This window comes from Orcinus orca, chromosome 6, assembly GCF_937001465.1.
Source record: "Orcinus orca chromosome 6, mOrcOrc1.1, whole genome shotgun sequence".
NCBI lineage: Eukaryota > Metazoa > Chordata > Mammalia > Artiodactyla > Delphinidae > Orcinus > Orcinus orca.
The window spans coordinates 28,916,264-28,941,000 of NC_064564.1; positions in this window are offsets into that span (position 1 = coordinate 28,916,264).

The window sequence follows — 24,737 nt, forward strand, 5'->3', positions numbered from 1 at the left end:
TTCAGGGTTTCGGTAGATGCACAGGACCCTGCGAGACCTAGGGCACTCTGTGGTCCCGGCAGTTCGCTACACGCAGAACGTCCTGTGTCGGAAAGTTGAATCAGGGAAGAGCCAAGTATGTCGCTAGGTCTCTTTTGACTTGACAGAAACCACAGACACTTACGCTGCGTGTCTTCCTGGAGCTGCTGCCTGATGGGACTGGCCTTGTTTTGGCACCTTGAAAGGTCCTGTCATGCGCCTTGCAGCTCCCTGGAAAACACTGCTGTTGTCGGGCCTCCTCTCACGGCAGGCATGGCTGCGAGAGGGAAGAGACGGTTTCACGAGGAACCGGGGCATTCCAGTCTCTCGGTCAGAGCTCATCCTGTCCTGTTCGGTAGCTAAGGGGAAGCTCCAAGTGAGGCCTAGCTTCGAAGGAGGGCCCTGATATGCCGTGCAGCAGGGTAGGCGTGCAGCAGCTCCCAGGAGGCCTTAGCTCTCCCTTCTGCTTTGGTGGAACGGTAGTAAGCTTTCCGGGTCTCCTAGACTCCTCGCGGCCGCACCCGTTTCCGTACAAGGACACTGAGGACCCCCGGGCTCTCCTGAGCTGAAGAGCCACATTCACACCCCTAGACACTTCGGAGTACCCGTGTGCGTGCCGAGTGAAGGGCAGCAGCTTTCACGCTGCCTCGGGGGAGCTAGATTGCCTCAGCTCACCAACAGCCTCAGGAACATATTTGTAGCTCTAGTTGCAGAAGGCCATGGCAGTGTGCCTCATTACCGTAGTCAGAGCTGTACTGAGAGAAGCACTTTGCTTACAATTCCCTCCAGGACCTCATACCTGAAGTCAACCTAACTCAAGGAGAATGTCGGCTTGGGGAGGGCGGCTGGGAGGGGCGGGCGGGCGGGATTCCAAGTGCAACCAGAGCACAGTTTCTGGTGTAAAGCCGCAGGCTTTGGGACGATTCGCAGGAGCCAAGAAACCTAGCGCATTCTTTCGTTCAGGCCGTTCACCTCAGGAAGAATAATACCCTGCATAGAAAAGTTGATTGTGGAAGGACTCCGTGAGAAGCTCGGTCTCTTTGACTTGGTAGAAGCCACGGAAGAGTCTGCCCCATGTCCACCTGGAAATGGCCGTTGGAGACAAGCCTTGCTTTCCCGCCTTGAAAGCTGCATTTATGCGGCCTCGAAGCTACCTGGAAAGCACTGATGTGGCCCGGATTCTCATCCGTGCAGGCGTGGCTCTGAGAAGAGAAAGAGTTTCCATGAAAGAAACAGGGTGCCTTCCCGTTCCTGTTTGGGAGCTCATCCTCCCTGCCCGATAGTTACCTTAAAACTCCACTGAGCAGAAGCCTCAAATGAAGGCCCTGAATTGCATGCAGAATGGTAGGCGCGCAGCAGTTTCCATGAGGCAGTCGTCGTTGCCCTTCCTTAGTGTAACGCTGCTAAGCTCCTCAGGATTCCTAGGCGCCTCGCGTCGGCCCGTGTCTCTGTACAAGGACGCTGTGTAGTCCCCGGACCCCTGGGCCTCCCGAGCAACGTCCAGCCCAGGAAGCCCTTCGGAGTACCCCTGTGCGTACGCCTATTGATCGGCAGCATTTGCACACTCCCTTGGGAGAGCTAGATTTCCTCAGCTCTCCAGCAGTTTGCGGAACACGGTTCTAGCCAGTGCAGCGTGCCGTGGACTTCTGCCTCATCGCCCTTGTCTGAGCTGCACTGAGAAAATCCCTCTGCTTTTCAGTATCCCTAGCACCTCATCTCTGAAGTCACCCCGCCGCAAGGAGGCATTCAACTAGTGCTCCCACTGCAACTAGAGCACCGTTCTCCGTGTAACACTGCCGGACTTTGGAAGCTGCCCTTCTAGGAACTCATACCCGAAGTCACCGTATCTCAGGGGGAAAGGCGGCTTGCCTTCCAACTTCCACGAAAGCACAGGTCTCTGTGCAACACTTCAGGCTTTTAGTAGAGGCAAGGGACCCTAGGAGACCAAAGGCATTCCTTGGTCTAGGCAGTTTGGTACACCCAGAGCACCCTGTGAAGAACGCTTGAAGCAAGTATGTACTAGGTCGCTTTTGCCTTGGATAGAAAGCACAGCTACTTATGCTCCGTGTCATCCTGGGGCTGGTGCCCGATGGGACCAGCCTTGTTTCCGCACCTTGAAGAATCCTCTATTGCGCCTTGAAGCTCCCTGAGAAACACTGCTGTTGCCGGGCCTCTTCTCACGGCAGGCATGGCTGTGAGAGGGAAGAGACGGTTTCACATGGAACCGGGGTACTCCACTTTCTCGCTCAGAGCACATCCTGTCCTGTTGTATAGCTAAGGGGAAACTCCAAGTGAGGCCTAGCTTCGAAGGAGCGCCCTGATATGCCACGCAGCAGGGTAGGAGTGCAGCAGCTTCCATGAGGCCTTAGTTCTCTCTTCTGCTTCAGTGCAAGGGTTGGAAGCTCTTCGGGACTCCTAGACTCCTCCCGGCAGCACCCGTTTCCGTACAAGGACACTGAGGACCCCCGGGCTCTCCTGAGCTGAAGAGCCACATTCACACCCCTAGACACTTCGGAGTACCCGTGTGCGTGCCGAGTGAAGGGCAGCAGCTTGCACACTGCCTCGGGGGAGCTAGATTTCCTCAGCACACCAACAGCCTCGGGAACACTGTGGGTAGCTTGGGCAGCAGGCCACGGAAGGCTGCATCATTACTGTAGTCGGAGCTGCGCTGAGCAAAACGTCTTGCTTACAATTCCTTCTAGGGCCTCATGCCTGAAGTCAGCCTACCTCAAGGAGTAAGTCGGCTTGCCGTCCAAGGGCCTCTAGTGCACCCTTTCTAGGGTAACGCTGCAGGCATTCGGCAGATGCACGTGAGCCTACGACACCTAAGGCGTTCTTTCATTTAAGCAGTTCGCTACACGCGGGGCACCCTGCCTAGAGAAGGTGATTCTCGAGGGACCCAGTGAGCAGCTAGGTCTCCTTGGACTTGTTAGAAACCACAGACGCTTCTTCTGCACGTAAACCTGGAAAAGGCAGCCCTCTGAGGCAAGCCTGGTCTTCCCGGCTTGAAAGCTCCATTCATGCGGCCTTGAAGCTTCCTGAACAACGCTTTGGTTGCTGGACTTGTACTCACTGCAGGCATGGCTCTGGAAGCAACAGCGATTTCTCGAAAGGAAGAGGGTGCTTTCAGGCCCTGGGCGGGAGCATACCCTGCCCTGCTCTAGAGCGAAGGGGAATCCCAACGTGGGCCGTAGCCTCTACCTAAGGCCCTGATTTGCCATCCAGAAGGGTAGTTTTGCGGCCTTTTCCTTGAGGCCTTTGTCGCACTCCTGCCCTCGTGTAACGGTACTAATCCTGTCAGGACTCCTGGCCCCCTCGCGTCAGCACCCGTGTCCCTACAAGAACTCTGAGTACCCTCAGGCTCCCCTGGGCCTGCTGGGCCACACTCAGACACGTAGGCCCTTCTGGGTGCCCCTGGCTAGGCCGAGTGAAGCGTAACACACTGCACTCTCTCCTGGGGGGAGCTAGACTGCTTCAGCTCACCAACGGATTCAGGAACACGGTTCTAGCAAGTCCGGCATGCCACGGAAGTCGGCCACATTGCCCTGGTCTGAGCTGTACTGAGAAGAACTCTGCGCTTGCTAGTCCCTCTAGGCACTCATACCTGAAGTCACCGTAGCTCAGGTGCAAAGGCGGCCTGCGTTACAAATTCCGCCAAAGCACAGGTCTCTGTGGAACACTTCAGGGTTTCGGTAGATGCACAGGACCCTGCGAGACCTAGGGCACTCTGTGGTCCCGGCAGTTCGCTACACGCAGAACGTCCTGTGTCGGAAAGTTGAATCAGGGAAGAGCCAAGTATGTCGCTAGGTCTCTTTTGACTTGACAGAAACCACAGACACTTACGCTGCGTGTCTTCCTGGAGCTGCTGCCTGATGGGACTGGCCTTGTTTTGGCACCTTGAAAGGTCCTGTCATGCGCCTTGCAGCTCCCTGGAAAACACTGCTGTTGTCGGGCCTCCTCTCACGGCAGGCATGGCTGCGAGAGGGAAGAGACGGTTTCACGAGGAACCGGGGCATTCCAGTCTCTCGGTCAGAGCTCATCCTGTCCTGTTCGGTAGCTAAGGGGAAGCTCCAAGTGAGGCCTAGCTTCGAAGGAGGGCCCTGATATGCCGTGCAGCAGGGTAGGCGTGCAGCAGCTCCCAGGAGGCCTTAGCTCTCCCTTCTGCTTTGGTGGAACGGTAGTAAGCTTTCCGGGTCTCCTAGACTCCTCGCGGCCGCACCCGTTTCCGTACAAGGACACTGAGGACCCCCGGGCTCTCCTGAGCTGAAGAGCCACATTCACACCCCTAGACACTTCGGAGTACCCGTGTGCGTGCCGAGTGAAGGGCAGCAGCTTTCACGCTGCCTCGGGGGAGCTAGATTGCCTCAGCTCACCAACAGCCTCAGGAACATATTTGTAGCTCTAGTTGCAGAAGGCCATGGCAGTGTGCCTCATTACCGTAGTCAGAGCTGTACTGAGAGAAGCACTTTGCTTACAATTCCCTCCAGGACCTCATACCTGAAGTCAACCTAACTCAAGGAGAATGTCGGCTTGGGGAGGGCGGCTGGGAGGGGCGGGCGGGCGGGATTCCAAGTGCAACCAGAGCACAGTTTCTGGTGTAAAGCCGCAGGCTTTGGGACGATTCGCAGGAGCCAAGAAACCTAGCGCATTCTTTCGTTCAGGCCGTTCACCTCAGGAAGAATAATACCCTGCATAGAAAAGTTGATTGTGGAAGGACTCCGTGAGAAGCTCGGTCTCTTTGACTTGGTAGAAGCCACGGAAGAGTCTGCCCCATGTCCACCTGGAAATGGCCGTTGGAGACAAGCCTTGCTTTCCCGCCTTGAAAGCTGCATTTATGCGGCCTCGAAGCTACCTGGAAAGCACTGATGTGGCCCGGATTCTCATCCGTGCAGGCGTGGCTCTGAGAAGAGAAAGAGTTTCCATGAAAGAAACAGGGTGCCTTCCCGTTCCTGTTTGGGAGCTCATCCTCCCTGCCCGATAGTTACCTTAAAACTCCACTGAGCAGAAGCCTCAAATGAAGGCCCTGAATTGCATGCAGAATGGTAGGCGCGCAGCAGTTTCCATGAGGCAGTCGTCGTTGCCCTTCCTTAGTGTAACGCTGCTAAGCTCCTCAGGATTCCTAGGCGCCTCGCGTCGGCCCGTGTCTCTGTACAAGGACGCTGTGTAGTCCCCGGACCCCTGGGCCTCCCGAGCAACGTCCAGCCCAGGAAGCCCTTCGGAGTACCCCTGTGCGTACGCCTATTGATCGGCAGCATTTGCACACTCCCTTGGGAGAGCTAGATTTCCTCAGCTCTCCAGCAGTTTGCGGAACACGGTTCTAGCCAGTGCAGCGTGCCGTGGACTTCTGCCTCATCGCCCTTGTCTGAGCTGCACTGAGAAAATCCCTCTGCTTTTCAGTATCCCTAGCACCTCATCTCTGAAGTCACCCCGCCGCAAGGAGGCATTCAACTAGTGCTCCCACTGCAACTAGAGCACCGTTCTCCGTGTAACACTGCCGGACTTTGGAAGCTGCCCTTCTAGGAACTCATACCCGAAGTCACCGTATCTCAGGGGGAAAGGCGGCTTGCCTTCCAACTTCCACGAAAGCACAGGTCTCTGTGCAACACTTCAGGCTTTTAGTAGAGGCAAGGGACCCTAGGAGACCAAAGGCATTCCTTGGTCTAGGCAGTTTGGTACACCCAGAGCACCCTGTGAAGAACGCTTGAAGCAAGTATGTACTAGGTCGCTTTTGCCTTGGATAGAAAGCACAGCTACTTATGCTCCGTGTCATCCTGGGGCTGGTGCCCGATGGGACCAGCCTTGTTTCCGCACCTTGAAGAATCCTCTATTGCGCCTTGAAGCTCCCTGAGAAACACTGCTGTTGCCGGGCCTCTTCTCACGGCAGGCATGGCTGTGAGAGGGAAGAGACGGTTTCACATGGAACCGGGGTACTCCACTTTCTCGGTCAGAGCACATCCTGTCCTGTTGTATAGCTAAGGGGAAACTCCAAGTGAGGCCTAGCTTCGAAGGAGCGCCCTGATATGCCACGCAGCAGGGTAGGAGTGCAGCAGCTTCCATGAGGCCTTAGTTCTCTCTTCTGCTTCAGTGCAAGGGTTGGAAGCTCTTCGGGACTCCTAGACTCCTCCCGGCAGCACCCGTTTCCGTACAAGGACACTGAGGACCCCCGGGCTCTCCTGAGCTGAAGAGCCACATTCACACCCCTAGACACTTCGGAGTACCCGTGTGCGTGCCGAGTGAAGGGCAGCAGCTTGCACACTGCCTCGGGGGAGCTAGATTTCCTCAGCACACCAACAGCCTCGGGAACACTGTGGGTAGCTTGGGCAGCAGGCCACGGAAGGCTGCATCATTACTGTAGTCGGAGCTGCGCTGAGCAAAACGTCTTGCTTACAATTCCTTCTAGGGCCTCATGCCTGAAGTCAGCCTACCTCAAGGAGTAAGTCGGCTTGCCGTCCAAGGGCCTCTAGTGCACCGTTTCTAGGGTAACGCTGCAGGCATTCGGCAGATGCACGTGAGCCTACGACACCTAAGGCGTTCTTTCATTTAAGCAGTTCGCTACACGCGGGGCACCCTGCCTAGAGAAGGTGATTCTCGAGGGACCCAGTGAGCAGCTAGGTCTCCTTGGACTTGTTAGAAACCACAGACGCTTCTTCTGCACGTAAACCTGGAAAAGGCAGCCCTCTGAGGCAAGCCTGGTCTTCCCGGCTTGAAAGCTCCATTCATGCGGCCTTGAAGCTTCCTGAACAACGCTTTGGTTGCTGGACTTGTACTCACTGCAGGCATGGCTCTGGAAGCAACAGCGATTTCTCGAAAGGAAGAGGGTGCTTTCAGGCCCTGGGCGGGAGCATACCCTGCCCTGCTCTAGAGCGAAGGGGAATCCCAACGTGGGCCGTAGCCTCTACCTAAGGCCCTGATTTGCCATCCAGAAGGGTAGTTTTGCGGCCTTTTCCTTGAGGCCTTTGTCGCACTCCTGCCCTCGTGTAACGGTACTAATCCTGTCAGGACTCCTGGCCCCCTCGCGTCAGCACCCGTGTCCCTACAAGAACTCTGAGTACCCTCAGGCTCCCCTGGGCCTGCTGGGCCACACTCAGACACGTAGGCCCTTCTGGGTGCCCCTGGCTAGGCCGAGTGAAGCGTAACACACTGCACTCTCTCCTGGGGGGAGCTAGACTGCTTCAGCTCACCAACGGATTCAGGAACACGGTTCTAGCAAGTCCGGCATGCCACGGAAGTCGGCCACATTGCCCTGGTCTGAGCTGTACTGAGAAGAACTCTGCGCTTGCTAGTCCCTCTAGGCACTCATACCTGAAGTCACCGTAGCTCAGGTGCAAAGGCGGCCTGCGTTACAAATTCCGCCAAAGCACAGGTCTCTGTGGAACACTTCAGGGTTTCGGTAGATGCACAGGACCCTGCGAGACCTAGGGCACTCTGTGGTCCCGGCAGTTCGCTACACGCAGAACGTCCTGTGTCGGAAAGTTGAATCAGGGAAGAGCCAAGTATGTCGCTAGGTCTCTTTTGACTTGACAGAAACCACAGACACTTACGCTGCGTGTCTTCCTGGAGCTGCTGCCTGATGGGACTGGCCTTGTTTTGGCACCTTGAAAGGTCCTGTCATGCGCCTTGCAGCTCCCTGGAAAACACTGCTGTTGTCGGGCCTCCTCTCACGGCAGGCATGGCTGCGAGAGGGAAGAGACGGTTTCACGAGGAACCGGGGCATTCCAGTCTCTCGGTCAGAGCTCATCCTGTCCTGTTCGGTAGCTAAGGGGAAGCTCCAAGTGAGGCCTAGCTTCGAAGGAGGGCCCTGATATGCCGTGCAGCAGGGTAGGCGTGCAGCAGCTCCCAGGAGGCCTTAGCTCTCCCTTCTGCTTTGGTGGAACGGTAGTAAGCTTTCCGGGTCTCCTAGACTCCTCGCGGCCGCACCCGTTTCCGTACAAGGACACTGAGGACCCCCGGGCTCTCCTGAGCTGAAGAGCCACATTCACACCCCTAGACACTTCGGAGTACCCGTGTGCGTGCCGAGTGAAGGGCAGCAGCTTTCACGCTGCCTCGGGGGAGCTAGATTGCCTCAGCTCACCAACAGCCTCAGGAACATATTTGTAGCTCTAGTTGCAGAAGGCCATGGCAGTGTGCCTCATTACCGTAGTCAGAGCTGTACTGAGAGAAGCACTTTGCTTACAATTCCCTCCAGGACCTCATACCTGAAGTCAACCTAACTCAAGGAGAATGTCGGCTTGGGGAGGGCGGCTGGGAGGGGCGGGCGGGCGGGATTCCAAGTGCAACCAGAGCACAGTTTCTGGTGTAAAGCCGCAGGCTTTGGGACGATTCGCAGGAGCCAAGAAACCTAGCGCATTCTTTCGTTCAGGCCGTTCACCTCAGGAAGAATAATACCCTGCATAGAAAAGTTGATTGTGGAAGGACTCCGTGAGAAGCTCGGTCTCTTTGACTTGGTAGAAGCCACGGAAGAGTCTGCCCCATGTCCACCTGGAAATGGCCGTTGGAGACAAGCCTTGCTTTCCCGCCTTGAAAGCTGCATTTATGCGGCCTCGAAGCTACCTGGAAAGCACTGATGTGGCCCGGATTCTCATCCGTGCAGGCGTGGCTCTGAGAAGAGAAAGAGTTTCCATGAAAGAAACAGGGTGCCTTCCCGTTCCTGTTTGGGAGCTCATCCTCCCTGCCCGATAGTTACCTTAAAACTCCACTGAGCAGAAGCCTCAAATGAAGGCCCTGAATTGCATGCAGAATGGTAGGCGCGCAGCAGTTTCCATGAGGCAGTCGTCGTTGCCCTTCCTTAGTGTAACGCTGCTAAGCTCCTCAGGATTCCTAGGCGCCTCGCGTCGGCCCGTGTCTCTGTACAAGGACGCTGTGTAGTCCCCGGACCCCTGGGCCTCCCGAGCAACGTCCAGCCCAGGAAGCCCTTCGGAGTACCCCTGTGCGTACGCCTATTGATCGGCAGCATTTGCACACTCCCTTGGGAGAGCTAGATTTCCTCAGCTCTCCAGCAGTTTGCGGAACACGGTTCTAGCCAGTGCAGCGTGCCGTGGACTTCTGCCTCATCGCCCTTGTCTGAGCTGCACTGAGAAAATCCCTCTGCTTTTCAGTATCCCTAGCACCTCATCTCTGAAGTCACCCCGCCGCAAGGAGGCATTCAACTAGTGCTCCCACTGCAACTAGAGCACCGTTCTCCGTGTAACACTGCCGGACTTTGGAAGCTGCCCTTCTAGGAACTCATACCCGAAGTCACCGTATCTCAGGGGGAAAGGCGGCTTGCCTTCCAACTTCCACGAAAGCACAGGTCTCTGTGCAACACTTCAGGCTTTTAGTAGAGGCAAGGGACCCTAGGAGACCAAAGGCATTCCTTGGTCTAGGCAGTTTGGTACACCCAGAGCACCCTGTGAAGAACGCTTGAAGCAAGTATGTACTAGGTCGCTTTTGCCTTGGATAGAAAGCACAGCTACTTATGCTCCGTGTCATCCTGGGGCTGGTGCCCGATGGGACCAGCCTTGTTTCCGCACCTTGAAGAATCCTCTATTGCGCCTTGAAGCTCCCTGAGAAACACTGCTGTTGCCGGGCCTCTTCTCACGGCAGGCATGGCTGTGAGAGGGAAGAGACGGTTTCACATGGAACCGGGGTACTCCACTTTCTCGGTCAGAGCACATCCTGTCCTGTTGTATAGCTAAGGGGAAACTCCAAGTGAGGCCTAGCTTCGAAGGAGCGCCCTGATATGCCACGCAGCAGGGTAGGAGTGCAGCAGCTTCCATGAGGCCTTAGTTCTCTCTTCTGCTTCAGTGCAAGGGTTGGAAGCTCTTCGGGACTCCTAGACTCCTCCCGGCAGCACCCGTTTCCGTACAAGGACACTGAGGACCCCCGGGCTCTCCTGAGCTGAAGAGCCACATTCACACCCCTAGACACTTCGGAGTACCCGTGTGCGTGCCGAGTGAAGGGCAGCAGCTTGCACACTGCCTCGGGGGAGCTAGATTTCCTCAGCACACCAACAGCCTCGGGAACACTGTGGGTAGCTTGGGCAGCAGGCCACGGAAGGCTGCATCATTACTGTAGTCGGAGCTGCGCTGAGCAAAACGTCTTGCTTACAATTCCTTCTAGGGCCTCATGCCTGAAGTCAGCCTACCTCAAGGAGTAAGTCGGCTTGCCGTCCAAGGGCCTCTAGTGCACCGTTTCTAGGGTAACGCTGCAGGCATTCGGCAGATGCACGTGAGCCTACGACACCTAAGGCGTTCTTTCATTTAAGCAGTTCGCTACACGCGGGGCACCCTGCCTAGAGAAGGTGATTCTCGAGGGACCCAGTGAGCAGCTAGGTCTCCTTGGACTTGTTAGAAACCACAGACGCTTCTTCTGCACGTAAACCTGGAAAAGGCAGCCCTCTGAGGCAAGCCTGGTCTTCCCGGCTTGAAAGCTCCATTCATGCGGCCTTGAAGCTTCCTGAACAACGCTTTGGTTGCTGGACTTGTACTCACTGCAGGCATGGCTCTGGAAGCAACAGCGATTTCTCGAAAGGAAGAGGGTGCTTTCAGGCCCTGGGCGGGAGCATACCCTGCCCTGCTCTAGAGCGAAGGGGAATCCCAACGTGGGCCGTAGCCTCTACCTAAGGCCCTGATTTGCCATCCAGAAGGGTAGTTTTGCGGCCTTTTCCTTGAGGCCTTTGTCGCACTCCTGCCCTCGTGTAACGGTACTAATCCTGTCAGGACTCCTGGCCCCCTCGCGTCAGCACCCGTGTCCCTACAAGAACTCTGAGTACCCTCAGGCTCCCCTGGGCCTGCTGGGCCACACTCAGACACGTAGGCCCTTCTGGGTGCCCCTGGCTAGGCCGAGTGAAGCGTAACACACTGCACTCTCTCCTGGGGGGAGCTAGACTGCTTCAGCTCACCAACGGATTCAGGAACACGGTTCTAGCAAGTCCGGCATGCCACGGAAGTCGGCCACATTGCCCTGGTCTGAGCTGTACTGAGAAGAACTCTGCGCTTGCTAGTCCCTCTAGGCACTCATACCTGAAGTCACCGTAGCTCAGGTGCAAAGGCGGCCTGCGTTACAAATTCCGCCAAAGCACAGGTCTCTGTGGAACACTTCAGGGTTTCGGTAGATGCACAGGACCCTGCGAGACCTAGGGCACTCTGTGGTCCCGGCAGTTCGCTACACGCAGAACGTCCTGTGTCGGAAAGTTGAATCAGGGAAGAGCCAAGTATGTCGCTAGGTCTCTTTTGACTTGACAGAAACCACAGACACTTACGCTGCGTGTCTTCCTGGAGCTGCTGCCTGATGGGACTGGCCTTGTTTTGGCACCTTGAAAGGTCCTGTCATGCGCCTTGCAGCTCCCTGGAAAACACTGCTGTTGTCGGGCCTCCTCTCACGGCAGGCATGGCTGCGAGAGGGAAGAGACGGTTTCACGAGGAACCGGGGCATTCCAGTCTCTCGGTCAGAGCTCATCCTGTCCTGTTCGGTAGCTAAGGGGAAGCTCCAAGTGAGGCCTAGCTTCGAAGGAGGGCCCTGATATGCCGTGCAGCAGGGTAGGCGTGCAGCAGCTCCCAGGAGGCCTTAGCTCTCCCTTCTGCTTTGGTGGAACGGTAGTAAGCTTTCCGGGTCTCCTAGACTCCTCGCGGCCGCACCCGTTTCCGTACAAGGACACTGAGGACCCCCGGGCTCTCCTGAGCTGAAGAGCCACATTCACACCCCTAGACACTTCGGAGTACCCGTGTGCGTGCCGAGTGAAGGGCAGCAGCTTTCACGCTGCCTCGGGGGAGCTAGATTGCCTCAGCTCACCAACAGCCTCAGGAACATATTTGTAGCTCTAGTTGCAGAAGGCCATGGCAGTGTGCCTCATTACCGTAGTCAGAGCTGTACTGAGAGAAGCACTTTGCTTACAATTCCCTCCAGGACCTCATACCTGAAGTCAACCTAACTCAAGGAGAATGTCGGCTTGGGGAGGGCGGCTGGGAGGGGCGGGCGGGCGGGATTCCAAGTGCAACCAGAGCACAGTTTCTGGTGTAAAGCCGCAGGCTTTGGGACGATTCGCAGGAGCCAAGAAACCTAGCGCATTCTTTCGTTCAGGCCGTTCACCTCAGGAAGAATAATACCCTGCATAGAAAAGTTGATTGTGGAAGGACTCCGTGAGAAGCTCGGTCTCTTTGACTTGGTAGAAGCCACGGAAGAGTCTGCCCCATGTCCACCTGGAAATGGCCGTTGGAGACAAGCCTTGCTTTCCCGCCTTGAAAGCTGCATTTATGCGGCCTCGAAGCTACCTGGAAAGCACTGATGTGGCCCGGATTCTCATCCGTGCAGGCGTGGCTCTGAGAAGAGAAAGAGTTTCCATGAAAGAAACAGGGTGCCTTCCCGTTCCTGTTTGGGAGCTCATCCTCCCTGCCCGATAGTTACCTTAAAACTCCACTGAGCAGAAGCCTCAAATGAAGGCCCTGAATTGCATGCAGAATGGTAGGCGCGCAGCAGTTTCCATGAGGCAGTCGTCGTTGCCCTTCCTTAGTGTAACGCTGCTAAGCTCCTCAGGATTCCTAGGCGCCTCGCGTCGGCCCGTGTCTCTGTACAAGGACGCTGTGTAGTCCCCGGACCCCTGGGCCTCCCGAGCAACGTCCAGCCCAGGAAGCCCTTCGGAGTACCCCTGTGCGTACGCCTATTGATCGGCAGCATTTGCACACTCCCTTGGGAGAGCTAGATTTCCTCAGCTCTCCAGCAGTTTGCGGAACACGGTTCTAGCCAGTGCAGCGTGCCGTGGACTTCTGCCTCATCGCCCTTGTCTGAGCTGCACTGAGAAAATCCCTCTGCTTTTCAGTATCCCTAGCACCTCATCTCTGAAGTCACCCCGCCGCAAGGAGGCATTCAACTAGTGCTCCCACTGCAACTAGAGCACCGTTCTCCGTGTAACACTGCCGGACTTTGGAAGCTGCCCTTCTAGGAACTCATACCCGAAGTCACCGTATCTCAGGGGGAAAGGCGGCTTGCCTTCCAACTTCCACGAAAGCACAGGTCTCTGTGCAACACTTCAGGCTTTTAGTAGAGGCAAGGGACCCTAGGAGACCAAAGGCATTCCTTGGTCTAGGCAGTTTGGTACACCCAGAGCACCCTGTGAAGAACGCTTGAAGCAAGTATGTACTAGGTCGCTTTTGCCTTGGATAGAAAGCACAGCTACTTATGCTCCGTGTCATCCTGGGGCTGGTGCCCGATGGGACCAGCCTTGTTTCCGCACCTTGAAGAATCCTCTATTGCGCCTTGAAGCTCCCTGAGAAACACTGCTGTTGCCGGGCCTCTTCTCACGGCAGGCATGGCTGTGAGAGGGAAGAGACGGTTTCACATGGAACCGGGGTACTCCACTTTCTCGCTCAGAGCACATCCTGTCCTGTTGTATAGCTAAGGGGAAACTCCAAGTGAGGCCTAGCTTCGAAGGAGCACCCTGATATGCCACGCAGCAGGGTAGGAGTGCAGCAGCTTCCATGAGGCCTTAGTTCTCTCTTCTGCTTCAGTGCAAGGGTTGGAAGCTCTTCGGGACTCCTAGACTCCTCCCGGCAGCACCCGTTTCCGTACAAGGACACTGAGGACCCCCGGGCTCTCCTGAGCTGAAGAGCCACATTCACACCCCTAGACACTTCGGAGTACCCGTGTGCGTGCCGAGTGAAGGGCAGCAGCTTGCACACTGCCTCGGGGGAGCTAGATTTCCTCAGCACACCAACAGCCTCGGGAACACTGTGGGTAGCTTGGGCAGCAGGCCACGGAAGGCTGCATCATTACTGTAGTCGGAGCTGCGCTGAGCAAAACGTCTTGCTTACAATTCCTTCTAGGGCCTCATGCCTGAAGTCAGCCTACCTCAAGGAGTAAGTCGGCTTGCCGTCCAAGGGCCTCTAGTGCACCGTTTCTAGGGTAACGCTGCAGGCATTCGGCAGATGCACGTGAGCCTACGACACCTAAGGCGTTCTTTCATTTAAGCAGTTCGCTACACGCGGGGCACCCTGCCTAGAGAAGGTGATTCTCGAGGGACCCAGTGAGCAGCTAGGTCTCCTTGGACTTGTTAGAAACCACAGACGCTTCTTCTGCACGTAAACCTGGAAAAGGCAGCCCTCTGAGGCAAGCCTGGTCTTCCCGGCTTGAAAGCTCCATTCATGCGGCCTTGAAGCTTCCTGAACAACGCTTTGGTTGCTGGACTTGTACTCACTGCAGGCATGGCTCTGGAAGCAACAGCGATTTCTCGAAAGGAAGAGGGTGCTTTCAGGCCCTGGGCGGGAGCATACCCTGCCCTGCTCTAGAGCGAAGGGGAATCCCAACGTGGGCCGTAGCCTCTACCTAAGGCCCTGATTTGCCATCCAGAAGGGTAGTTTTGCGGCCTTTTCCTTGAGGCCTTTGTCGCACTCCTGCCCTCGTGTAACGGTACTAATCCTGTCAGGACTCCTGGCCCCCTCGCGTCAGCACCCGTGTCCCTACAAGAACTCTGAGTACCCTCAGGCTCCCCTGGGCCTGCTGGGCCACACTCAGACACGTAGGCCCTTCTGGGTGCCCCTGGCTAGGCCGAGTGAAGCGTAACACACTGCACTCTCTCCTGGGGGGAGCTAGACTGCTTCAGCTCACCAACGGATTCAGGAACACGGTTCTAGCAAGTCCGGCATGCCACGGAAGTCGGCCACATTGCCCTGGTCTGAGCTGTACTGAGAAGAACTCTGCGCTTGCTAGTCCCTCTAGGCACTCATACCTGAAGTCACCGTAGCTCAGGTGCAAAGGCGGCCTGCGTTACAAATTCCGCCAAAGCACAGGTCTCTGTGGAACACTTCAGGGTTTCGGTAGATGCACAGGACCCTGCGAGACCTAGGGCACTCTGTGGTCCCGGCAGTTCGCTACACGCAGAACGTCCTGTGTCGGAAAGTTGAATCAGGGAAGAGCCAAGTATGTCGCTAGGTCTCTTTTGACTTGACAGAAACCACAGACACTTACGCTGCGTGTCTTCCTGGAGCTGCTGCCTGATGCGACTGGCCTTGTTTTGGCACCTTGAAAGGTCCTGTCATGCGCCTTGCAGCTCCCTGGAAAACACTGCTGTTGTCGGGCCTCCTCTCACGGCAGGCATGGCTGCGAGAGGGAAGAGACGGTTTCACGAGGAACCGGGGCATTCCAGTCTCTCGGTCAGAGCTCATCCTGTCCTGTTCGGTAGCTAAGGGGAAGCTCCAAGTGAGGCCTAGCTTCGAAGGAGGGCCCTGATATGCCGTGCAGCAGGGTAGGCGTGCAGCAGCTCCCAGGAGGCCTTAGCTCTCCCTTCTGCTTTGGTGGAACGGTAGTAAGCTTTCCGGGTCTCCTAGACTCCTCGCGGCCGCACCCGTTTCCGTACAAGGACACTGAGGACCCCCGGGCTCTCCTGAGCTGAAGAGCCACATTCACACCCCTAGACACTTCGGAGTACCCGTGTGCGTGCCGAGTGAAGGGCAGCAGCTTTCACGCTGCCTCGGGGGAGCTAGATTGCCTCAGCTCACCAACAGCCTCAGGAACATATTTGTAGCTCTAGTTGCAGAAGGCCATGGCAGTGTGCCTCATTACCGTAGTCAGAGCTGTACTGAGAGAAGCACTTTGCTTACAATTCCCTCCAGGACCTCATACCTGAAGTCAACCTAACTCAAGGAGAATGTCGGCTTGGGGAGGGCGGCTGGGAGGGGCGGGGGGGCGGGATTCCAAGTGCAACCAGAGCACAGTTTCTGGTGTAAAGCCGCAGGCTTTGGGACGATTCGCAGGAGCCAAGAAACCTAGCGCATTCTTTCGTTCAGGCCGTTCACCTCAGGAAGAATAATACCCTGCATAGAAAAGTTGATTGTGGAAGGACTCCGTGAGAAGCTCGGTCTCTTTGACTTGGTAGAAGCCACGGAAGAGTCTGCCCCATGTCCACCTGGAAATGGCCGTTTGAGACAAGCCTTGCTTTCCCGCCTTGAAAGCTGCATTTACGCGGCCTCGAAGCTACCTGGAAAGCACTGATGTGGCCCGGATTCTCATCCGTGCAGGCGTGGCTCTGAGAAGAGAAAGAGTTTCCATGAAAGAAACAGGGTGCCTTCCCGTTCCTGTTTGGGAGCTCATCCTCCCTGCCCGATAGTTACCTTAAAACTCCACTGAGCAGAAGCCTCAAATGAAGGCCCTGAATTGCATGCAGAATGGTAGGCGCGCAGCAGTTTCCATGAGGCAGTCGTCGTTGCCCTTCCTTAGTGTAACGCTGCTAAGCTCCTCAGGATTCCTAGGCGCCTCGCGTCGGCCCGTGTCTCTGTACAAGGACGCTGTGTAGTCCCCGGACCCCTGGGCCTCCCGAGCAACGTCCAGCCCAGGAAGCCCTTCGGAGTACCCCTGTGCGTACGCCTATTGATCGGCAGCATTTGCACACTCCCTTGGGAGAGCTAGATTTCCTCAGCTCTCCAGCAGTTTGCGGAACACGGTTCTAGCCAGTGCAGCGTGCCGTGGACTTCTGCCTCATCGCCCTTGTCTGAGCTGCACTGAGAAAATCCCTCTGCTTTTCAGTATCCCTAGCACCTCATCTCTGAAGTCACCCCGCCGCAAGGAGGCATTCAACTAGTGCTCCCACTGCAACTAGAGCACCGTTCTCCGTGTAACACTGCCGGACTTTGGAAGCTGCCCTTCTAGGAACTCATACCCGAAGTCACCGTATCTCAGGGGGAAAGGCGGCTTGCCTTCCAACTTCCACGAAAGCACAGGTCTCTGTGCAACACTTCAGGCTTTTAGTAGAGGCAAGGGACCCTAGGAGACCAAAGGCATTCCTTGGTCTAGGCAGTTTGGTACACCCAGAGCACCCTGTGAAGAACGCTTGAAGCAAGTATGTACTAGGTCGCTTTTGCCTTGGATAGAAAGCACAGCTACTTATGCTCCGTGTCATCCTGGGGCTGGTGCCCGATGGGACCAGCCTTGTTTCCGCACCTTGAAGAATCCTCTATTGCGCCTTGAAGCTCCCTGAGAAACACTGCTGTTGCCGGGCCTCTTCTCACGGCAGGCATGGCTGTGAGAGGGAAGAGACGGTTTCACATGGAACCGGGGTACTCCACTTTCTCGCTCAGAGCACATCCTGTCCTGTTGTATAGCTAAGGGGAAACTCCAAGTGAGGCCTAGCTTCGAAGGAGCACCCTGATATGCCACGCAGCAGGGTAGGAGTGCAGCAGCTTCCATGAGGCCTTAGTTCTCTCTTCTGCTTCAGTGCAAGGGTTGGAAGCTCTTCGGGACTCCTAGACTCCTCCCGGCAGCACCCGTTTCCGTACAAGGACACTGAGGACCCCCGGGCTCTCCTGAGCTGAAGAGCCACATTCACACCCCTAGACACTTCGGAGTACCCGTGTGCGTGCCGAGTGAAGGGCAGCAGCTTGCACACTGCCTCGGGGGAGCTAGATTTCCTCAGCACACCAACAGCCTCGGGAACACTGTGGGTAGCTTGGGCAGCAGGCCACGGAAGGCTGCATCATTACTGTAGTCGGAGCTGCGCTGAGCAAAACGTCTTGCTTACAATTCCTTCTAGGGCCTCATGCCTGAAGTCAGCCTACCTCAAGGAGTAAGTCGGCTTGCCGTCCAAGGGCCTCTAGTGCACCGTTTCTAGGGTAACGCTGCAGGCATTCGGCAGATGCACGTGAGCCTACGACACCTAAGGCGTTCTTTCATTTAAGCAGTTCGCTACACGCGGGGCACCCTGCCTAGAGAAGGTGATTCTCGAGGGACCCAGTGAGCAGCTAGGTCTCCTTGGACTTGTTAGAAACCACAGACGCTTCTTCTGCACGTAAACCTGGAAAAGGCAGCCCTCTGAGGCAAGCCTGGTCTTCCCGGCTTGAAAGCTCCATTCATGCGGCCTTGAAGCTTCCTGAACAACGCTTTGGTTGCTGGACTTGTACTCACTGCAGGCATGGCTCTGGAAGCAACAGCGATTTCTCGAAAGGAAGAGGGTGCTTTCAGGCCCTGGGCGGGAGCATACCCTGCCCTGCTCTAGAGCGAAGGGGAATCCCAACGTGGGCCGTAGCCTCTACCTAAGGCCCTGATTTGCCATCCAGAAGGGTAGTTTTGCGGCCTTTTCCTTGAGGCCTTTGTCGCACTCCTGCCCTCGTGTAACGGTACTAATCCTGTCAGGACTCCTGGCCCCCTCGCGTCAGCACCCGTGTCCCTACAAGAACTCTGAGTACCCTCAGGCTCCCCTGGGCCTGCTGGGCCACACTCAGACACGTAGGCCCTTCTGGGTGCCCCTGGCTAGGCCGAGTGAAGCGTAACACACTGCACTCTCTCCTGGGGGGAGCTAGACTGCTTCAGCTCACCAACGGATTCAGGAACACGGTTCTAGCAAGTCCGGCATGCCACGGAAGTCGGCCACATTGCCCTGGTCTGAGCTGTACTGAGAAGAACTCTGCGCTTGCTAGTCCCTCTAGGCACTCATACCTGAAGTCACCGTAGCTCAGGTGCAAAGGCGGCCTGCGTTACAAATTCCGCCAAAGCACAGGTCTCTGTGGAACACTTCAGGGTTTCGGTAGATGCACAGGACCCTGCGAGACCTAGGGCACTCTGTGGTCCCGGCAGTTCGCTACACGCAGAACGTCCTGTGTCGGAAAGTTGAATCAGGGAAGAGCCAAGTATGTCGCTAGGTCTCTTTTGACTTGACAGAAACCACAGACACTTACGCTGCGTGTCTTCCTGGAGCTGCTGCCTGATGCGACTGGCCTTGTTTTGGCACCTTGAAAGGTCCTGTCATGCGCCTTGCAGCTCCCTGGAAAACACTGCTGTTGTCGGGCCTCCTCTCACGGCAGGCATGGCTGCGAGAGGGAAGAGACGGTTTCACGAGGAACCGGGGCATTCCAGTCTCTCGGTCAGAGCTCATCCTGTCCTGTTCGGTAGCTAAGGGGAAGCTCCAAGTGAGGCCTAGCTTCGAAGGAGGGCCCTGATATGCCGTGCAGCAGGGTAGGCGTGCAGCAGCTCCCAGGAGGCCTTAGCTCTCCCTTCTGCTTTGGTGGAACGGTAGTAAGCTTTCCGGGTCTCCTAGACTCCTCGCGGCCGCACCCGTTTCCGTACAAGGACACTGAGGACCCCCGGGCTCTCCTGAGCTGAAGAGCCACATTCACACCCCTAGACACTTCGGAGTACCCGTGTGCGTGCCGAGTGAAGGGCAGCAGCTTTCACGCTGCCTCGGGGGAGCTAGATTGCCTCAGCTCACCAACAGCCTCAGGAACATATTTGTAGCTCTAGTTGCAGAAGGCCATGGCAGTGTGCCTCATTACCGTAGTCAGAGCTGTACTGAGAGAAGCACTTTGCTTACAATTCCCTCCAGGACCTCATACCTGAAGTCAACCTAACTCAAGGAGAATGTCGGCTTGGGGAGGGCGGCTGGGAGGGGCGGGGGGGCGGGATTCCAAGTGCAACCAGAGCACAGTTTCTGGTGTAAAGCCGCAGGCTTTGGGACGATTCGCAGGAGCCAAGAAACCTAGCGCATTCTTTCGTTCAGGCCGTTCACCTCAGGAAGAATAATACCCTGCATAGAAAAGTTGATTGTGGAAGGACTCCGTGAGAAGCTCGGTCTCTTTGACTTGGTAGAAGCCACGGAAGAGTCTGCCCCATGTCCACCTGGAAATGGCCGTTTGAGACAAGCCTTGCTTTCCCGCCTTGAAAGCTGCATTTACGCGGCCTCGAAGCTACCTGGAAAGCACTGATGTGGCCCGGATTCTCATCCGTGCAGGCGTGGCTCTGAGAAGAGAAAGAGTTTCCATGAAAGAAACAGGGTGCCTTCCCGTTCCTGTTTGGGAGCTCATCCTCCCTGCCCGATAGTTACCTTAAAACTCCACTGAGCAGAAGCCTCAAATGAAGGCCCTGAATTGCATGCAGAATGGTAGGCGCGCAGCAGTTTCCATGAGGCAGTCGTCGTTGCCCTTCCTTAGTGTAACGCTGCTAAGCTCCTCAGGATTCCTAGGCGCCTCGCGTCGGCCCGTGTCTCTGTACAAGGACGCTGTGTAGTCCCCGGACCCCTGGGCCTCCCGAGCAACGTCCAGCCCAGGAAGCCCTTCGGAGTACCCCTGTGCGTACGCCTATTGATCGGCAGCATTTGCACACTCCCTTGGGAGAGCTAGATTTCCTCAGCTCTCCAGCAGTTTGCGGAACACGGTTCTAGCCAGTGCAGCGTGCCGTGGACTTCTGCCTCATCGCCCTTGTCTGAGCTGCACTGAGAAAATCCCTCTGCTTTTCAGTATCCCTAGCACCTCATCTCTGAAGTCACCCCGCCGCAAGGAGGCATTCAACTAGTGCTCCCACTGCAACTAGAGCACCGTTCTCCGTGTAACACTGCCGGACTTTGGAAGCTGCCCTTCTAGGAACTCATACCCGAAGTCACCGTATCTCAGGGGGAAAGGCGGCTTGCCTTCCAACTTCCACGAAAGCACAGGTCTCTGTGCAACACTTCAGGCTTTTAGTAGAGGCAAGGGACCCTAGGAGACCAAAGGCATTCCTTGGTCTAGGCAGTTTGGTACACCCAGAGCACCCTGTGAAGAACGCTTGAAGCAAGTATGTACTAGGTCGCTTTTGCCTTGGATAGAAAGCACAGCTACTTATGCTCCGTGTCATCCTGGGGCTGGTGCCCGATGGGACCAGCCTTGTTTCCGCACCTTGAAGAATCCTCTATTGCGCCTTGAAGCTCCCTGAGAAACACTGCTGTTGCCGGGCCTCTTCTCACGGCAGGCATGGCTGTGAGAGGGAAGAGACGGTTTCACATGGAACCGGGGTACTCCACTTTCTCGGTCAGAGCACATCCTGTCCTGTTGTATAGCTAAGGGGAAACTCCAAGTGAGGCCTAGCTTCGAAGGAGCACCCTGATATGCCACGCAGCAGGGTAGGAGTGCAGCAGCTTCCATGAGGCCTTAGTTCTCTCTTCTGCTTCAGTGCAAGGGTTGGAAGCTCTTCGGGACTCCTAGACTCCTCCCGGCAGCACCCGTTTCCGTACAAGGACACTGAGGACCCCCAGGCTCTCCTGAGCTGAAGAGCCACATTCACACCCCTAGACACTTCGGAGTACCCGTGTGCGTGCCGAGTGAAGGGCAGCAGCTTGCACACTGCCTCGGGGGAGCTAGATTTCCTCAGCACACCAACAGCCTCGGGAACACTGTGGGTAGCTTGGGCAGCAGGCCACGGAAGGCTGCATCATTACTGTAGTCGGAGCTGCGCTGAGCAAAACGTCTTGCTTACAATTCCTTCTAGGGCCTCATGCCTGAAGTCAGCCTACCTCAAGGAGTAAGTCGGCTTGCCGTCCAAGGGCCTCTAGTGCACCGTTTCTAGGGTAACGCTGCAGGCATTCGGCAGATGCACGTGAGCCTACGACACCTAAGGCGTTCTTTCATTTAAGCAGTTCGCTACACGCGGGGCACCCTGCCTAGAGAAGGTGATTCTCGAGGGACCCAGTGAGCAGCTAGGTCTCCTTGGACTTGTTAGAAACCACAGACGCTTCTTCTGCACGTAAACCTGGAAAAGGCAGCCCTCTGAGGCAAGCCTGGTCTTCCCGGCTTGAAAGCTCCATTCATGCGGCCTTGAAGCTTCCTGAACAACGCTTTGGTTGCTGGACTTGTACTCACTGCAGGCATGGCTCTGGAAGCAACAGCGATTTCTCGAAAGGAAGAGGGTGCTTTCAGGCCCTGGGCGGGAGCATACCCTGCCCTGCTCTAGAGCGAAGGGGAATCCCAACGTGGGCCGTAGCCTCTACCTAAGGCCCTGATTTGCCATCCAGAAGGGTAGTTTTGCGGCCTTTTCCTTGAGGCCTTTGTCGCACTCCTGCCCTCGTGTAACGGTACTAATCCTGTCAGGACTCCTGGCCCCCTCGCGTCAGCACCCGTGTCCCTACAAGAACTCTGCGTACCCTCAGGCTCCCCTGGGCCTGCTGGGCCACACTCAGACACGTAGGCCCTTCTGGGTGCCCCTGGCTAGGCCGAGTGAAGCGTAACACACTGCACTCTCTCCTGGGGGGAGCTAGACTGCTTCAGCTCACCAACGGATTCAGGAACACGGTTCTAGCAAGTCCGGCATGCCACGGAAGTCGGCCACATTGCCCTGGTCTGAGCTGTACTGAGAAGAACTCTGCGCTTGCTAGTCCCTCTAGGCACTCATACCTGAAGTCACCGTAGCTCAGGTGCAAAGGCGGCCTGCGTTACAAATTCCGCCAAAGCACAGATCTCTGTGGAACACTTCAGGGTTTCGGTAGATGCACAGGACCCTGCGAGACCTAGGGCACTCTGTGGTCCCGGCAGTTCGCTACACGCAGAACGTCCTGTGTCGGAAAGTTGAATCAGGGAAGAGCCAAGTATGTCGCTAGGTCTCTTTTGACTTGACAGAAACCACAGACACTTACGCTGCGTGTCTTCCTGGAGCTGCTGCCTGATGGGACTGGCCTTGTTTTGGCACCTTGAAAGGTCCTGTCATGCGCCTTGCAGCTCCCTGGAAAACACTGCTGTTGTCGGGCCTCCTCTCACGGCAGGCATGGCTGCGAGAGGGAAGAGACGGTTTCACGAGGAACCGGGGCATTCCAGTCTCTCGGTCAGAGCTCATCCTGTCCTGTTCGGTAGCTAAGGGGAAGCTCCAAGTGAGGCCTAGCTTCGAAGGAGGGCCCTGATATGCCGTGCAGCAGGGTAGGCGTGCAGCAGCTCCCAGGAGGCCTTAGCTCTCCCTTCTGCTTTGGTGGAACGGTAGTAAGCTTTCCGGGTCTCCTAGACTCCTCGCGGCCGCACCCGTTTCCGTACAAGGACACTGAGGACCCCCGGGCTCTCCTGAGCTGAAGAGCCACATTCACACCCCTAGACACTTCGGAGTACCCGTGTGCGTGCCGAGTGAAGGGCAGCAGCTTTCACGCTGCCTCGGGGGAGCTAGATTGCCTCAGCTCACCAACAGCCTCAGGAACATATTTGTAGCTCTAGTTGCAGAAGGCCATGGCAGTGTGCCTCATTACCGTAGTCAGAGCTGTACTGAGAGAAGCACTTTGCTTACAATTCCCTCCAGGACCTCATACCTGAAGTCAACCTAACTCAAGGAGAATGTCGGCTTGGGGAGGGCGGCTGGGAGGGGGGGGGGCGGGATTCCAAGTGCAACCAGAGCACAGTTTCTGGTGTAAAGCCGCAGGCTTTGGGACGATTCGCAGGAGCCAAGAAACCTAGCGCATTCTTTCGTTCAGGCCGTTCACCTCAGGAAGAATAATACCCTGCATAGAAAAGTTGATTGTGGAAGGACTCCGTGAGAAGCTCGGTCTCTTTGACTTGGTAGAAGCCACGGAAGAGTCTGCCCCATGTCCACCTGGAAATGGCCGTTTGAGACAAGCCTTGCTTTCCCGCCTTGAAAGCTGCATTTATGCGGCCTCGAAGCTACCTGGAAAGCACTGATGTGGCCCGGATTCTCATCCGTGCAGGCGTGGCTCTGAGAAGAGAAAGAGTTTCCATGAAAGAAACAGGGTGCCTTCCCGTTCCTGTTTGGGAGCTCATCCTCCCTGCCCGATAGTTACCTTAAAACTCCACTGAGCAGAAGCCTCAAATGAAGGCCCTGAATTGCATGCAGAATGGTAGGCGCGCAGCAGTTTCCATGAGGCAGTCGTCGTTGCCCTTCCTTAGTGTAACGCTGCTAAGCTCCTCAGGATTCCTAGGCGCCTCGCGTCGGCCCGTGTCTCTGTACAAGGACGCTGTGTAGTCCCCGGACCCCTGGGCCTCCCGAGCAACGTCCAGCCCAGGAAGCCCTTCGGAGTACCCCTGTGCGTACGCCTATTGATCGGCAGCATTTGCACACTCCCTTGGGAGAGCTAGATTTCCTCAGCTCTCCAGCAGTTTGCGGAACACGGTTCTAGCCAGTGCAGCGTGCCGTGGACTTCTGCCTCATCGCCCTTGTCTGAGCTGCACTGAGAAAATCCCTCTGCTTTTCAGTATCCCTAGCACCTCATCTCTGAAGTCACCCCGCCGCAAGGAGGCATTCAACTAGTGCTCCCACTGCAACTAGAGCACCGTTCTCCGTGTAACACTGCCGGACTTTGGAAGCTGCCCTTCTAGGAACTCATACCCGAAGTCACCGTATCTCAGGGGGAAAGGCGGCTTGCCTTCCAACTTCCACGAAAGCACAGGTCTCTGTGCAACACTTCAGGCTTTTAGTAGAGGCAAGGGACCCTAGGAGACCAAAGGCATTCCTTGGTCTAGGCAGTTTGGTACACCCAGAGCACCCTGTGAAGAACGCTTGAAGCAAGTATGTACTAGGTCGCTTTTGCCTTGGATAGAAAGCACAGCTACTTATGCTCCGTGTCATCCTGGGGCTGGTGCCCGATGGGACCAGCCTTGTTTCCGCACCTTGAAGAATCCTCTATTGCGCCTTGAAGCTCCCTGAGAAACACTGCTGTTGCCGGGCCTCTTCTCACGGCAGGCATGGCTGTGAGAGGGAAGAGACGGTTTCACATGGAACCGGGGTACTCCACTTTCTCGGTCAGAGCACATCCTGTCCTGTTGTATAGCTAAGGGGAAACTCCAAGTGAGGCCTAGCTTCGAAGGAGCACCCTGATATGCCACGCAGCAGGGTAGGAGTGCAGCAGCTTCCATGAGGCCTTAGTTCTCTCTTCTGCTTCAGTGCAAGGGTTGGAAGCTCTTCGGGACTCCTAGACTCCTCCCGGCAGCACCCGTTTCCGTACAAGGACACTGAGTACCCCGAGGCTCTCCCGAGTCGAAGAGCAACGTTCAGACCCGGAGGCACTTTGGAATACTCGTGTGTGTGCC